Below are 17,573 nucleotides of genomic sequence, written 5' to 3'. Positions count from 1 at the left end.
TAAATGCTGGGAATACAGCAATGAACAAAGAAGAAAGTCCCGGCCTTAGGGAGCTGATATTCTAGGGATGTGATGAGAAGACGGAAAATAATCAAGACTTATATTGTCAGGTGGATGGAAGTGCTATGGGATACACAGTAGGGGTTGCTGAATGAATTTCACAGATGGGCAAACTGAAGCTTCAAAAGTTGCAAAGCTAGTTTGAATTCAAAGCCGCAGCAGAACTGGATAACCTAAGTTCTGGGCTTTTTATGTTTTTATGCAGCAAAGGAATACCAAAACGCTAATAAATACAAAGGAAAAATTAAGTGTAATGAACACGCATCCTATTTCTGGAAGCACATGCAAAAGATACACAGGTGGGCATCGGTCACGTTCTTCCTGTTTCCGTCTTTAGGATGCTGCACTGATCTATCGACTGAGAGCTGACAATCTTCACCCTTCAACTCGAAATATCAAAGAAGTGTTCTGGGGCATAAAATACTCCAGGGCAAGAAATGTTTTCTTGTTTGAAAGCAAGAAAGAATATTCACTACAGGTTTCTCATTTCAAATTTTTTTGGGCTTTTAGTGCTTGAAAAAGGCACTGGAAGGAAAAAAAAGATAGACGGAGAGAAACAGGAGCTTGGCTTTTCTCATCCCCATCTCTTTAACTGGATATTTCTTGCGGTATACATTTTTCCCCCATTTGGAGCTCCTCAGCCTCAAGATTATAAATCACTTGTGAAATAAAGTAAAGAAGACTGTTTCATCCACCAGGGCCCTCATTTGGAAAAGCAGTTCCGTGAGAAAGAAGAAATTTTCAGGTAAAAGAGACATGATAGAATGCTTCAAAATTCACATTTCTCCCTCCTTCTCCCCCAAAAGTGGAGCTTTTCCCCATGTGTGCTCTGTAAGTGGCCTGGTTAAACACACATGCGTGCACACACACACACACACACACAAACTCTGCAGGACCCCAGCAGGGAAGGGGGTCCCCTGAGACACATGGTAAGCAGCAAGGGGACAGAGCCCCACCTGCCCTACCCACTCCGCATGCTGCAAGCCTACAGGCGCCCTCTCTGAGCGCTCAGGATCAGAGCGCAAATTCCAGCAGGCCAATGACTTACAAATTTGATTTAAAAAATGATCATTTTGGGGGTGCAGTGGTGGAGCGATGGCTAAAGGGTATGGGCTTTTTTTTTTTGAGGTGATAAGAATATTCTGAAATTAATGGTGGCGGTGATTGCACAACTCTGTGACTATACTAAAAACCAGTGAATTGTATGGTATGTGAATTACACCTGAATAAAACTGTTACCAAAAAAAGGTCAACATTTTCATCAACCCCAAAATATCAAGTCTTTCTCATTACATTACCCTAAAGGTAAGAGGCCGCCGCTGAGAGCTGCTGTTCACATTTTAATTGTTTTACATCTTTAAATTAAAAGATATACTTTCCCAGGGCATGATTTCCTCCAGGCCTGGGTGTCTGCACTACAGCAGATCAGAGGCCCATGAGGAACATACCCCAGGGCTGAGGTCCTTTACCCTGAAACGGTGGGTTTCACATATTCTTATGCTCAGTGTTCTGAAGGCCCCAGTGAAGGGCAATTAGAGAGAGTGGGGAGAATCTTGGCTTAGTCCCTATCTCTTTTCTTACGTTGTTTGGGGAATGGAGCTGCATAGCTGAAGAAAAGAGAAGGCAGTACATGGTTGAAAAAGCTCAAATCTGGATTACTGAGAAAATCAAATTAAATGAATAATAACTCCTCTCCCAATTCATCCCTCCAATTTCAGGGTATAGAATATAGGGAGAGACTTTATTTCCTTCCTTCCTTCCACTCATCAAATATCCATCCACCCAACTGTCCATCCATCCATCCACCCATCCTTTATCAAGAGTCTCCTGTGCAAAAACAGAGATACAAATAAAATAACTTCTGTAAATTGCAAAGTGTATATAGAACTTAAGTATGATTATTGTAATCAAACCTGAAGGATATCCTTTTTACCTCTTTGCCCTCATATCCACGCCTGGGAACTAAGAAAACTTTGATGAGTAAAACCAAAAAAACTGGGTTATTAGTGGAGCTTTATGGAATCCAGGAGAGCTAGGAGAGGCCAGAGAAGAATTACTAGAAGATGTCAAATTAGATCGTACTTCCAGGTTCAATTAAACAGACAATTCAGTAAGTTTATACCTTAGGCTTGAATTATGTTAAGGAGAGAGAAAAAGTTGTACAGTTCAAGGCCTCTGCTAAGAGTTTACGGTAAACAGCCATGTCTGACCGTCTCTACTACCAGCACCCTGGTCAAACTGCCATCATCCTCATCTGGATTATGACAGTAGCCTCTTAACTGAATTCTACTTCCACAGACCCCACCACTTGCCCAGCTATTCTGTCCTCCACTCTCCAGGGTGATCTTTTGTTTGTTTGTTTCTTCTATAGTTTTTTTAAAAACTTTTAATTTTATATTGGAGTATAGCCGATTAACAATGTTGTGATAGTTTCAGGCACACAGCAAAGCAACTCAGCCATACATATACGTGTATCCATTCTCCCCCAAACTCCCTTCCAATCCAGGCTGCCACATAACATTGAGCAGAGTTCCCTGGGCTATACAGTAGGTCCTTGTTGGTTATCCATTTTAAATACAGCAGTGTGTACACATCAATCCCAAACTCCCTAACTTTTTTTTTTAATTGGGGTACAGTTGTTTTACAATGTTGTGTTAGTTTCTGCTGCACAGAGAAGTGAATCAGCTATACGTATACATATATCCCCTCTTTTTTGGATTTCCTTCCCATTTAGGTCACCACAGAGTACTGAGTAGACTTCCCTGTGCTACAAAGTAGGTTCTCACGTGGAATCTAGAAAAATGGTTCTGATGAACCTATCTGCAAAGCAGAAATAGAGACACAGGTGTAGAGAACTAACGTATGGACACCAAGTGGGGAAAGGGGGGTGGGATGAACTGGGAGATTGGGATTGACATATATATCCAGGGTGATCTTTATAAAAAGTGTACCAGATTAAGTCTTGCCCCTCCTCAAAACCCTCCAACAGTTTCTCATCATAATTAGAATAAAACCCCAGTCTCTATTTCATGATTTATGATGATCTGGCCTCTGCTTGCCACTCCCAATTCCTTTCCTACCACCTTTTGTCTTGTTCATACCTCTCCTGCCACATTGATACTGCTGTTCTTTCAACAAGCCATGTTTGTTCCTGCCACAGGGCCTTTGCACTTGCCCTCTGCCTAAAAAGCTCTTCTCCTACATGGTGACATGACTGGTACCTTCTCATCATTTTGGTTCCTACATCAATTCTTCAGAAAGGCCTTTCCTGGCTACCTTCCCTAAAATAGCACCCTAAGGCCACCACTCTACCCTTGCCTTGCTTTATTCTTCTTTATGGCAAGTATCCCCACCTGAGATCACACTGCATATTCATTTCTCTATTTGTGCTTTCTGTCTTCCCACTAAAATATATATGTCACAGGGTAGAGACCTTAGTACTTATTCACTGCTGGTTTCCTGAGGGTCTAAGACTGTCACTAACATACAATAGGCATTTTATAAATATGCAAATAGATGATTCTGAGCTTAGTTCTACCCTCCACACTTCTGCATTTTAGTATTGTTTTGCTTTTCGTCAACAGAAGCAAATGATCTATAATCAGTGTCTAGAACAATTTTATAACTTCATTATTAATATTTTTTCCCATCCCCATCTTCTCCCCTTCCTGATGGCTGGTTTTAATCAAAGGCAGCTTTCAGCTGATATGGGCCTAAGACCCTGAAAATGTAGCAACCGTTGTATTTACAGATATGATGCCCATGGGGAAGAAAGTCAAAGCTGAAACCCTAAGCATGTATCTATGTACAGCGCGCTATGTGAAACTTGTGGAAAACTGCCTGCTTTCACCTGTTGGGGAATTGATTGAAGTATGAAATCTACTCTACCCAGAGGAATAAAATTAAAACTTCCTTAACTGTAGAAATCATTTTGGTTTGAAGTAAAATGAAAAGGCAAAAACTTCAATTAAGTAAATCTCAAGAGCGAATAATCCAAGAAACCGGTGAATTTTTTTAAAAGCCATTCTAATGGTTTAAACAGCTTATTCAAGTGGTCTACTTTAAAATGCCAGGAATTCAACCTCTTGATTTAAGAGCTCTGGAATTCAAGTGCTTCAAATTGAGAAAATAATACACAAGTAAATGGTCGTAATTTCTTCTTTGTGCTTCCTGGCATTACATCCTCCAGATATACAGCTCTGTGCACGGTCATCTCCCCTAAGTGCCTCGCATCTCTCACGGGAAAGTGGAAGCCAGGACAAACTCCACCTTGCTTGAATACTGAACACCATTCCTTAGTTGAAATTATAAAGCTCTTGCCTTAAAATTACAAACAAAAAAAACAAAAAAAACAAAAACAAAAACAAAAAAAAAACAAAAAAAAAATTACAAACAAGCGATAAAATAAATATTTCAGGGGCTCATTTAAATGAGCCCCTTGGGAGTCTGGACTCAACAGATGGGCTGTATTCTCAAAAGCTTGCCACGGTGGAGAGGAAGGTAACTAGAAATTCCTGTGGACCCACATGGTGTATTTATAGAAGACCTGGAGCGGTCAAGGCCTCTGTTGCTGTCTTCCCTGTCACTGCTCCATCCTCCTTTCCCAAGCCCTTTCCCCTTTCATCTGACAGCGTCTTCACTTAGTTGGAATCACAGACACAGAGCTCCTCAGCTGAGTAATTCTTAGAACAGCGGCTGTCAGGTAAGGAGAATTTATTTACAAGCATTGCAGCCTTTGAAATGCTAGGAGAGCCACTCAACGATGCAGACAATAAATACCTTCCAGTACGGATCTATCCAAACAGATGCTGCATTCTAGGAATGAAACAGTAATTTCCCAATGTTTCATGTAGACAGAGTCATCCTGCAAGTGGGACAATTACTACACCATTCACTGGGAAAGCATTCAGCAAGCGCCTACTATCCACCAGGGACTGTGACTGTGGAGAAAGGTCTCACAGTCCCTGAATAAGATGCTTGGGAGAAACACACGATGGTACAACGCCATAAAGGCCCAGAGGTGTGCGGGGCTACAGCAGGAACTTGGATAAAATCCGACAGCTGCCGAGGAGGGGTAGACGAATTCGGAAGTCAGCCAACTACAGCCAGCCCATGGGCCAAATTTGTCTGTTTCTGTATGGATGCCCTATGAGCTGACGATGGCTTATATATTTTTTAATTATTGAAAAAAAAATGAATATTTTGTGACATGAATATTATATGAAATTCAAATTTCAGTGTCCGTAAATAAAACTTTTACAGGACACAGCCAGAGTTTAGAAGCTGTAAAACCTAACTGTGTGATCTGCAGAGTTTACAATATTTACTATCTGCTCTTTATAGAAAAAGTGAGTCGACTCCTCCAGTCCACTGGACTAATGCAACTGAGCAGGACTGATTTAAAAGATATAAATGTATAACTAACTCCAGTGTACTGTGTGATGGTTAGCAATGAGACACCTTTGAGAGAATCCACAAAGACATCTGTTAGTTACAATGTAAAACAGCCTTCGATGTCTCCTGGACCAATGCTCACATTCTGCAGGTGAGGAACTGGACCCCAAGAAGTCAGGTTACTCTGCCAGGCCCATAGGGAACGGCACAGTCAAGAAGAAAGTGTCCTTGCCGTCCCCAAACTCATATATGTCCCATCCTGCTAACTGAAAGAAAAAAACAAAAGATCTTTACTGAGAACTACCTAAAAAAATAAAATTAGGCTTTGAAAAGGCTAGATTTATATTTTTCCTAACTAAGCGCCCCTACTTGAGAACCTCCTTAGAACGCACCACCTCCTTCTTCTCTAACCTCTGATCTTCTTCCCACTATACTCTCCACTTCCCAGATGCTTCCTGCAGCCCTGTCACACCTGATGAAGGCACGGTCCCGGAATATGTCCTAGGCCATCCAACCTCACTCACAAAACCACCCCTTCTGCCTGGGATCCTTTTCTTAGTTGTCTGATCCATCAGGTCCCCTAATTCTCACGCTTTTGGGGTCCCCAAGCTTTCCAAGGCCTACAAAAATGAGACCTGAAAAGCAAACTCACTGCAAAAGCACCTTGTAAATTTAAAGAAAAAAAAAAAAACTCACTTAAACGTCTCTAAAAATAACATTATACTAACCAGTCAAGAGCATAGTTTATATATAATGATATTTAATGTGGGAGGAGGTAGATGCACCTTGTTAGTTTAGTAGGATAGAGGGGGCTGACTTGAGCTAACCAAACACTTCAGATGCCCTGCTGTCCTTCTATATAAAGACCCCACCCAACTGCCATGTCCTTTATGAAATGTTTCTTCACTTTCAAGTTATTTTCTTTGTGTTCTAATAGAATGTTCTATTTTCGATCCATACAATCATTTCTAGGCACAAATAATAGAACATACCTACAGAATACTACTGATATGCTATGAGAAGCACGAAGTCGTCTGAATATATGGTCTTTGACCTTGAAGCATTTACAAACGAGGGGACAGAAGTCATAAAACAACTCAAAGGCATAAAGTAGCTTTGTGACACACTAGCTAAGAAGTCAGACAGGTTTGGCTGAACGTGTCGGGGAAAAGTCCTTTGGAAGCACTGTATGTTGAACGGCAACCATTTACTGAGTGTCTACTAGGCGTCATTTACACATTTAGTCATTTGACTCGTCTCCTTTACTCTTTGTAACAACCTCACAAAGTAGTGATCCTTATACCCACTTAGCAGATGAGGAAATGGAGGTTAAGCTACTTGACAAAGGACACTCAGCTAATAACCAGGTGAACTACAAGCCAAACCCAGGCTACCGAACCTAGGATTACTTTTATTACATGAGCTTCTCAAACTGGGTCATCTGCTACCACCCACACTCCGCCCCTGACCAGCGATGGTATTTGAAAAGCCAAGATGAAAAGGATACATTTTACCTGAGCCTCCATTTTACATGCAACTTTAGGGAGAGTTAAAAGTAAACAAAAACACTGTTACGTGACTAAATACACAGATACAGCATGAACAGAATATAAAATTTGCAGAGGTTTTCCATTAAAGAAATGGAAAATACAGCAGTGAATGTATTGCCCCAAAGCGTGGGGAGGTTTAGGACTGTGGAAACCACCCGATTTACCTGACGAGGGCAGTCGCTTTATGGAGAGACGGGCGACAAGGTCAGGCAGAGCTTGGAAGGGGGCTGTCAAGGGCACTGAGTGTCTGTGTCTTGTCTCCGCACGGGTCTTGGTGGGCCGTGCCAGTGAGAAGAGCGTGCCGCAGTGCGTCGGGCACCTGGGTCGCCACAGTTCAGCTATAAATGGCTTCGCTGCTGCCCCCGCTTGTCAGTGCTCATCGAGGCATAACGCGAGATGGCCCAGGCCTGGGGGGACCAAAAACGGAGGGCGCACGCGTGTGTGTGCAGGCATCCTCTAGCCTTACTCTCGGAAGTGTTCATGGCCATCGTGGAAAAGGGCCTGAGGCAGGAACCTGACATTCACGCTAGGGCTTGAAGGTTCTGGAAGAGTGAATCCAAGGAGCTCCCCAGGGAGCGCTGCCCAGGGCTGCTACATGTTTGTGCTGCCTCGGGGTGGAGAGACGGTTCCAGTTTTCATCACTGCATTAGGCCTGGTCCCTCCTGTTGGCCCTGAAATGCTGTCCACGGGGGAGATCAAATGGTTCTTTCCCATGAAATAGACTGGGCTGCAGAAATCTCAACTGAGAGCACAGAAAAGATCAGATCTTATTTCACTCCCAGAGTCGTTTCTTAAGGTAAAAGTCTGGCTGGTGGGAGCTAATGCCTTTGGGCCGGAGCACCCAGAAACATGCCAAATTACCAGAAGGGAACCGCAATTCAACCTTGTTCCAAATGGAAGATAAACAGACATGTCTGTCAAGATCCTTCCTTATAAATCTTTTGCCTCCTCTTCCCTCTTACCAGTTTCTCTGTTCCCTCTCATTAGCCATCATGGTGTTTTCTGAGTCCCTCACTGCCTTCTTGAAATCCTCTAGGATTTCCTCATTCTCCAGCCCTTTCAAGACTCCAGCTGTATCCCTGAGGAAGTCCCTTATCCTCTCCAAGTCTCCATTCCCTCACCTGTATGTGTCCCAGAGGCTGTGCAAGACTCTATGGCAATGGGCCACACAAAGCCCTGGGCACCAGGGCTACCCACACCAGACTCAATGATGGTCAATTTTCTTCATCCGTCAAGAGCGGCCCCAGGGCCCAGCTTGTTTGGGTGGAAATCCCAGCTTTGTCACAGAAGAACTGCATGCACCTGAGCAGCTAATTCCAATTATGAAACTTGTGCTCTGGTCTCGTCATCTGTCAAAACAGGTCATAACAGTACCTGCCTGCATGGGTTTTCATGGGGATGAGTGAATTAAAGCCAGCACAACGCTTAGAAGAGAGTCCACACATAGTGAGCAGTTAGTTCCAAATGTTTCAGCGGCCATCACCACCGTCCTATCCTACCTTCAGCAGGGCGTTAATTGCCCAAACCTGGACTATTTCCCCAGTAGAACCGGGAAGCTTGCTCTCTAACCAGTGACTCAGAGGCAAGAGCCCGAGTGAAGCGGGGTGTATGGTGCTAAGAACCATGAACCCGGACATCACGGCGCACGGCCACTCAGGTCCAGCCAGCTCCTGGCCCGAGGCAGGGTGGGCCCGTGCTGCCGTATCTCCAAGTTGTCAAGAGAAGCCAGAAATCTGAACACTGCTGTGAAAACTCCTAATTTTAAGCATTGGCAATGAATTTGTATGTTCAAAGTCACTCTGTCTGACAAACAAAACCCATCTGTGTGCCAGATCTGCCCTCCGGCCACCCCTCCCCGGCCCATCAGTCTGTGCCCTCCGCTGGGTGGGGTCATTTACAAATTGTGCTTCTGAACATACGTCTCTTCCCAAGGGGCCCCAGCAGAGCTTCTTGTCCTTCTCACCTCCTCAGACCCAGAGCCCTCAAGGCCACCTTCTTTGGCCACACCCTCCCGGCTGCGGCCCAAAGTGGACCTTCTGTTGATCCACCCCCCCACACACACAGTGCATTAGAGGCACTTAGCGGGGATCTGCAGGAGAGCTAAGTGCTTTAATGACACTCCTATATCGATTTAGAGCTTTTTTTATTCCTCCACTTGGATTTCCTGAACACGGTGCATCTGTGCAGTGAACTGTCCTGGAGGCTAGGTTCCCAGAGGCCAAGGGCCCGTCCATCAAGTTCTCCCCCAGCATCCCACCCCACTACCCCACACACAGGGAGTGCGTGACTCTGTGCCAATGAATCCTTCTCCTGATGAAGGCACAGAAGGCTAAGGGCACAGTGTGTTGTTCAGTGTCTTTGGAGAAATTCACACAGTCATGCCAACACTTCTGTCTCCACAAGCCACCTGCCCATGTTGCCACTTTCTGGTCTCCTTTCTACAAATGCACGGTTTCAAGTGGTGCCCAAATCTCCAGCTGTGTGGACTCAAGTCAAACCCAAGGAGACTGAGCTCTCCATATTTATATCAGGCACAGGCTGTCTACTCAGATGAGTACTGCTGGTCTGCGTTCATTCATTCATTTACTCATTCACTCATTCACCAAGCATCGACTCATCCAGGTCAGACACAGCACTGAGCACGGGAAGGGCCAGAAAAATTAGGTACAAAAAGTCCTATGGCAAAAGTCTATTCCTGTAAACAGAGGCTAGATGGGACCTTAGGAAATGTTGCCACCCAACACTCCCATCCGGATGAGGCGCAGAGTTGAACACAAACTCTACACATCTGCCTGGAAGGAGTGGTGCAAAGATCAAATCAGAAGTCCTTGCTCCCGGTCCAACGCTCTTTTCAAAGCACCCTGCAGAATGTTCTAAACAGGATTCGAACAGAACCATTCATAAGGCCTGGTGTCCAGACTCAGACATCAGCAAACTGGGATCTTCAGGGAACATGACCCTCATCAAGGTCCTCAAGAATCCATCAGTGAGATTCCATCAGTGCCTTCTGCATAGTAAGCCCTCCCTACACATTCTAAAACCATACCAAGTGGTTCTCATGCTTTTTTGGGTTAATGTTCCAATGCACCTAAGGCACAAAACCCCTGTCCATGGGTGATGGAGATTCACAAGGAGTCTGAAGGGGGTGTGTGTGTGTGTGTCTGAACACTTATCCAACGGGCACACCTGATATGCCTTTAATGCAAGGATTCAATCTGGTTACCTGCCAGCCAACTAAGTAAAATTAGCTGGCACAGCCCTGTCCTTCCTGCCAGCCATTCCCACATCCTCCCGAAGGATGCCTGCTATCATTTTCAAAGGAGAGATCGAGTAGTCTTTCATGGAACAACTGGCACTGAAAAAAGCCTCTCCACACCACGAGTTTCAATCTCCCTCAAACTAAAATCAGTCCATCAGCAAGACAACGCCTCCTGTGATCCAAGCCTGTTTTTGTGTGCCCCTCCTGGGGTCGGGCAGGGGGCTGCACCTGAGCAGACGGTTGATGGGCAGCTCAGCACCAAGGGAAGCAGGGGCAGGGATCAAGGATGTCTCTGCAGACCTCGCGGTCTTGCCACGTTCCACGCGGCCAGGACAAACAGGCTGTGTGTGGGTCTATTTTGGTCACACAGCTGCACACATGGGATTTATGAAGATGTCTGGCGCTTGGCTCCCAGGAGATTTGTGCACCAAGCTGCTGCTCTATCGGCAGGAAAGAAGCTGAGCTCTGGATAGTCTGCTCACATTTCCTCATTCCCACTGAGCAAGGTATATCCCAAGTTCTGATCCCTTACGACTCTTCCCAAGTCACGAGCCTTCTGTTTTTCCTTTCCCCAATTCGCGAGAGTGCGAGGCTGTGCATTACTGTGTTTGGCACCCAATGGCCTCAGTGTTCTCTATCAGGCCACTGCCGGCTGCCTCTTCTTGGTGGAATTTAGCTTTATTGATTTCTGTTTCTGACTTGCTCGACACTGCCTCATTCATTATTCAGGGAAAACCTGGCGATGAGGCCACAGTTGATATCCTGCCAACAGAAGCCTGAGCAGGTGGGACCTCTGTGAATCTTCAAAGAATCAGAACCTATAAAAAGCAGTGTAGTTTAGACTCCTCGAGTTATTCATTTAAGACCTGGTCAATCTGAAAACCAGATTGTTTTCTGTGCGAGTAGCAGGTTAGGTGAGTAGGAAGACACACGGGGTTAACCACTGAGGCCAAAGGTTTGATCCCTGTATAAACCAATATAAATCAGTTATCTTTGAGCAGAGAAAAACCCCACTGTTTAGTTGGAAAATGAAGCCCTCCTTGGCCACCCACCCTGCAGGTATGCGGTGGGGGTAACTGGGGCAGGGGCTGGAGGTTCCCATTAATCACCATCATCAATTCCTCTGCTGACTCATGGGCACACGGACACGTAAGGATACACACCCACCTTACTGCTAGAGGCTGAATCCCACCATCTTCCCACAGGGTCGATGGGTGTTGATGGTGAGGGCAACACTTCCAAGGTGTTATAATAAGATGCAGGGGACCAACCCATTTTGTTGTTTTGTTATTTGTTTTCTTCTTCACAGAGCACAGAAGGAAATTATATTTAAACCCTAAGAAGAGAATTTCAAATTAAAGAGTGGGAAGAAGTTCCTTCCAGAAATTCAGGCTGAAACGTACTATTGAAGAAAGTAGTAAAATTATCCTCTAGAGAAATCTTTTAAGAACAGAACTAATTACCACCTGTAAGTACCAATTTGTGCATAATCCGATTCTGGGGGAGGAGGCTAGATGAGAAAATCTCTCAAAATCCCCTCTGGGCTTCCCCACCAGGTTGAATTTTCACCACAGAAAGTTTGAAACACTGGAGCTGATTTCCGTTTGCGGCCCTGGTGTGAGATGCTCTCTGGTCACAGGTCTTCGGCCGATTTTAACCTCAGCGTTACACGAAGTACACAGCCTGGGGACCAGTGAGAACTCTCCAAGGGGCAGGGTTTCTTCAGAACACACAGATGAAAAGAGTGGTGTGTGCACTTGTACCAAACTTTGGGCTCATATCCTAATACCATAACAGAGACTCTGTATCTGTCTATTTGTTTTTCTAATTTGTAAAAGTAAACGAGACTTCATAGAGAATGAAATAGGAAATAACCATCTGTCCTTTGGCTGAAAACTGGAATGTCTTTGAACACACACACACACACACACACACACACACACACACACACTAGAGCCATGACAAATGGGGCTTAGAGTCACATTACAAAAGCGCTGCAGGCCATGGCTTGGGATGGCGGTGAGATCCTGGCCCAGTGGCGCTCCATGGCCTTTCTGAGGGGGTGACACTGGGGTTGTGAGAGAGGCTGAGGCAGGGGACTCTTGGCCCCTAACCCCTTAGTTCAACCAGACACTTCTGATTTCATGTTTGACCTTATTTCAGCAAGGGGGTCGGGGGAAGCGAGGGGAGGGGGAGGAGAATGAGAAGCAGGAGGAAGGAAAAGAAAAAAGAAAACGTAACCACAAATGGAGTGCCAAGTTTCTGGATTCTCCTGGAATGGGCAAATTTGGAGCAGATCCCAGTTCCTCCGTTTCCTTCCTTAGTTGCTCGCCAGTGACTGGGAGATGACGACCATGCCTCTTCCTCACAGGGCTACGGTGAGGTCTAGCGAGGGGGAGCAGGTATGGCCCAAGCTCGGTGCCGAGCACGTAAGAGGCAAGGTTAGTGAGTGGCAGCCCCTGTGACAAAGCCAGTACCACTGGAGCCCTGTTTACTGGTAAATATTTTCTAAACCTTATTATATTTTCTAATTTAAAGAATTCATATTCAATAATGATAAATATAACTAATAATTAAAGTGATCCAATTTAAAGATATATTCAATGTGCTTTACCTTCAAACGTCTTTATTCACATTACAGTATACCTTCCCAATCTGTATCGCTTCCCTTCGAAACTCTACCTCGAAAAGGGGTGGAGAAAATATGAAGAGAGGTCTGCCATGGGAATGCATCCCATTCTCCCCTCCCTGTGTCCCTTCAGGCTCCTTCACTCTCCCCTCCTTCCTCTCTAGACTTACTCCCGCAGGTGAGTTTGGGCCTCTCACGTGATTGGTCACTAGCAACTCATCAACCCAGTACTTCTAGCTCTGGACACTTACCTGGTTTAGTTACATTTTTCTCACTACCTAAAACAGAAGCTGTCAAGTCTGTCTGAACATCAGCATCACCTGGAAGCTTTTAAAAGTACAGATTCCATGGCCCTACCCCAGCCTAAAGACGGCAACATCCCTGGGCTATCCCTGAAGAACTGGCTTCTGAACGCCTCGTTGCCATTGCCCTGCCTGAAGAGATGTTACAGAAAACTGCCCATGAAACTAAGCATAATCTTCAGGATGCATCTTGCTACATAACTAAGGATTTCTCTCACTCTCTCTGAGGATCTAAAGGACAAATTAGTACCAGGGACCTCTGCATTCCTCTTTGGTAGCAAGTTGATTTTAATCTGAACATTTAAACCATACAAGTGATTCCGTTTCTCTCGTTGCCTTGGCTACCGGGAAGCTCAGAGCCACATTCATGACTGACCACTCTATCCTTTAAACCAATACATAGAACCTAGGATATTAATTTTATATATTAATGTTATCTCCTAACTCTACCTTGGGTATCCTACCCTTCTTTTCCCTTTATTTTGATTGCTACATGTCCTTTAAAAAAAATTCTAGTTACACTGCATTTTCGTAAGCTATTGCAAATTCTTTTCGGAACAAGGTAGGATATGTTAGACAAACTAATTAAACATAGTCATTGACATGCAGCCGTTTTCAACACAACAGCCCTAAAGCAGATGGTAACAAGCACCGAAAGTAGAGACTAGGGCTCCGAGGAAACCTTTTGGCTTTGGGGTCACTACCCCCAACAGAAACCTTCCTATGGCCCCAGTTGTCCCAGAACACCTGCAAACACTTCTAAACTGCATATTAAATATGTTTTAAGACTATGAATATTTTCAACAGCTATACACATTCAAAATGGGGAATCCTGAGGTTCAATTCTGAACCTACTGTCTCTCAATCCCATTGAGCAGATCCACACATGGAATTTCTGGTCCTCATGGAAATGTACCACGTTGGTCTGCAAAATTACAGACAAGTAATAGATCCTGGAAGTCTGTGGCACTGTGTATCAGACAACAAGAACAGATCATTTAGAAGACCGGAACATTATTCCAGTTGTTTAAAAACATGTAATAATTTTTAAAAGTCCTGGATACAGCAAACAGCCTGCCCCCGACGTCCCCACATCACCCTCCTTCATGCTTTTAACTGAACTAACTACCCAAATACTACCTGTTCTCCAAAGTGATCAAAAAGATGATTATCTGCCTCTGAAGTGCTTTCCTGTATCGGTTAGAGACTCTGTTCTCCCGAGCACAGAGCCAGGAGCACTTCTGATGTGGCCAAGAATCTCGGGGGGCTCCGCCCGTGGGGCAGCCTGGACCAGAGCTCTGGGCTACAGGGAAGACCTCCCCTGTGCTTGTGGTGATTGCCATGTACTGTTAAAATACAGAGGGGCTCCTGGTCCTTCTCAGCCCTAACTCTGCCCATCTGCACCAAAAGGGTGGACCAGCCAAAGGTCTCCTGGCTGGCATGGTCTGGGTGCATTCCAGCTTTGCCCCGGGTCTCACGTGTATGGGCAACGAGACCTGTTTTTGGCATTCTGTTAGTTGTTATTTCTCTCACATAACCATGTGAGGATATGGACCAAGTTTATTAAAAAGAAGTCTCAGGTACATATATTAGGCACAAGGAGGGGATGAGATCTAAAGCTTCCCTATTCTCTAAGATTTAATCAACCCAGAATGCCTTAAACACTCTGCCATTTTACATTATTGCAAACATTGCTCGATCTTTGAAGATGTAAACTAACCACTAACAATCACCTCATGAACATAAACTAGCAGTTGTAAAATTTATTTTATTCTTTTATATACTTTAGTTGTCTAACCAACACAACCTTATTGCAGCCAGTAGAAAGTGAATAAAAAAACTACCCATGATCCCATGGCTCAAAGTAACTACAATGAAAATTTTAGTAGATGCCCTCTCAATCCTCACATATGTATGTATCTTGGGGTCAGCCTCAGTCTGGGCCATACACAGAAGCAGTGTGCTGGATTCAAACCCAGGGCTGTGCAACTTCTTTCTTTCTTTTTTGGCGGTGGGTGGGGGGAGTAGAAAAGAAGAACTTTATTGCTTTGCCAGGCAAACGGTGCCACAGCCGGCTCATGCCCTCAGAACTGCACGTTCTGACCTGGAGGAGTTAGTGAGGAGTTTTATGGTTCAAAGAGGGCGTGATCAGCTCGTGGACATTCTTCTGATGGGTTGGTGGGGAGGTAAGTGGGAGTCGGCATCATCAACCTTCTGGTTCCAACCAGTCTGGGGTCCACATGCCTGTGGGCAGCAGACAGTTAACTTCTCCCACCTGGTGGGGGGTTTAAGTTGCAAAACCGCTCAAAGTTATTGTTATGTGTATCCCTTGAGGGGGAATCAGGACCCTGGCCTGAAGGCTGAACTATTGTTTCTTTTTTGTTGTTGTTTATTGTTTGTTTTAAATTTTTATTGGGGTGGGGCGTGCAATTTCTAATTGCACCTAAGGAAACCCACCAAGCCGTCATGGTCGTAGTCGTTTCTAATTACGGAGTGCTTACTGTATGCCAGGCATTGAGGTGACCCCATGTAAATCTTCCCCGTGACCTCGCCTGGTGGGTCTTACTTCGCATTTCACAGATGGAGGAACTGAGACTTGAAAAGATACAATATTGCTAGTGGGTAAAAGAGCTGGGATTCTCCACATCGCTAATTACTAGAGGAATGCAAATCAAAATTACAATGAGGTACCACCTCACACTGGTCAGAATGGCCATCATTAAAAAGTCTACAAATCACAAATGTTGGAGAGGATGTAGAGAAAAGGGAACCCTCCTACACTGCTGGTGGGAACGTAAATTGGTGCAGCCACTATGGAAAACAGTATGGAGGTTCCTTAAAAACTGAAAATAGAACTACCATACAATCCAGCAATCCCACTCCTGGGCATATATCTGGAGGAAACTCTTAATTTAAAATGATACACGCACCCCTATGTTCATAGCAGCACTATTCACAATAGCCAAGACATGGAAACAACCTGAACGTCCATCAACAGATGAATGGATAAAGAAGACGTGATACCTGTATACAATGGAATATTACTCAGCCATAAAAAAGAATGAAATAATGCCTTTTGAGCAACATGGATGGACCTAGAGATTATCATATTCAGTGAAGTAAGTCAGACAGAGAAATATGCTATCACTTCTATGTGGAATCTAAAATATGACACAAATGAATTTATCTATGAAACAGAAACAGACTCACAGACATAGAGAACAGACTTGTGGTTGCCAAGGGGGTGGGGTGGGGGAGGGATGGATTGGGAGCTTGGGATTAGCAGATGCAAACTATTATATATAGGATGGATAAACAACAAGGTCCTACTGTATAGCACAGGGAGCCATATTCAATATCCTGTGATAAACCATAATGGAAAAGAATATGAAAAAGAATGTGTACGTGTGTGTGTGTGTGTGTGTGTGTGTGTGTGTGTGTATATATATATATATATATATATATATAATATATATAACTGAATCACTTTGCTGTACAGCAGAAATTAATACAACATTGTAAATCAACTATACTACAATAAAATAAATTTAGAAAAAAAAGAAAGAAAAGCTGGGATTCGACACCAGGACTGGTGCCAGTGTGATAAGAAAGGAGCATCCATTTTATATTACTGCTTTTGATTATGCAATGCACCCTTTGGGATTTCTTTCCTTCCTTTCCATACCTCTGAGCATACCAGGAGGAGAAGGGGAGTTTACTCCAATTTGAAAGGATGGCAGAAAAGGAGAGCTGGACTGGCCTGGGGAGGGCTGCTTTTGCCACCAATCTGCCCTGTGACCCAGAGATCCTGGACTCCCTGGGCCCAGCTTACCTGTCTGCTCACTGAGGGGGTGGCCAGCTGGGTGTCTAGGAAACCTTCCAGCTCCGAAATTCCACGACTCTAGTTAGTTCCTGCATAAACGCACCAAGTGCAAACTGGAGGCCTGTGTGATTTGTGGCACTCTGCTGGTATCGCCAAAATAACAGTCCTGAATACAAAATTACCTTGTTCCGAACAAGGAAGCAAGTACTTTTTAATCAGACAAGAGGGGAGGATGAGGACAAATTAGGACAGAAAAAATATGCTAAGTCACGTAAGAGACACACGCAGACACTCCCACAACTTAATTTTATACTGTGATGTGATCCCAAAACTAAGGGTGTGTACGTTCTTGCACTATCACTGAGATAAAAAGAGCAGAACACCTGATGTAGGGTATGAATATAAGCCACACTACTGATACTTCAAAGCCTGGTATCAATGACTATAGGAGTGAAGAAAGTCCTTCAGAAATATTTATAGGCAGACAGAGATACTGCGGGTTCGGTTCCAGACCACCGCAATAAAGCAGATATCGCAATAAAGCTAAGCCACAAGA

General features: G+C 44.4%; 1 protein-coding gene across 6 annotated transcripts in view; it reads right to left on the bottom strand.

The window, feature by feature from the left end:
* Positions 1–17,573, bottom strand: part of FOXN3 (forkhead box N3) — a 407,081-nt gene that overhangs the window by 87,884 nt on the left and 301,624 nt on the right. The gene's annotated exons all lie outside the window — the stretch shown is intronic.

This window comes from Balaenoptera borealis (assembly GCF_965194805.1).
Source record: "Balaenoptera borealis genome assembly, chromosome: 3".
NCBI lineage: Eukaryota > Metazoa > Chordata > Mammalia > Artiodactyla > Balaenopteridae > Balaenoptera > Balaenoptera borealis.
The sequence above is the reverse complement of the archived record's forward strand: the minus strand, read 5'-3'. Positions and strand labels throughout refer to the sequence as shown.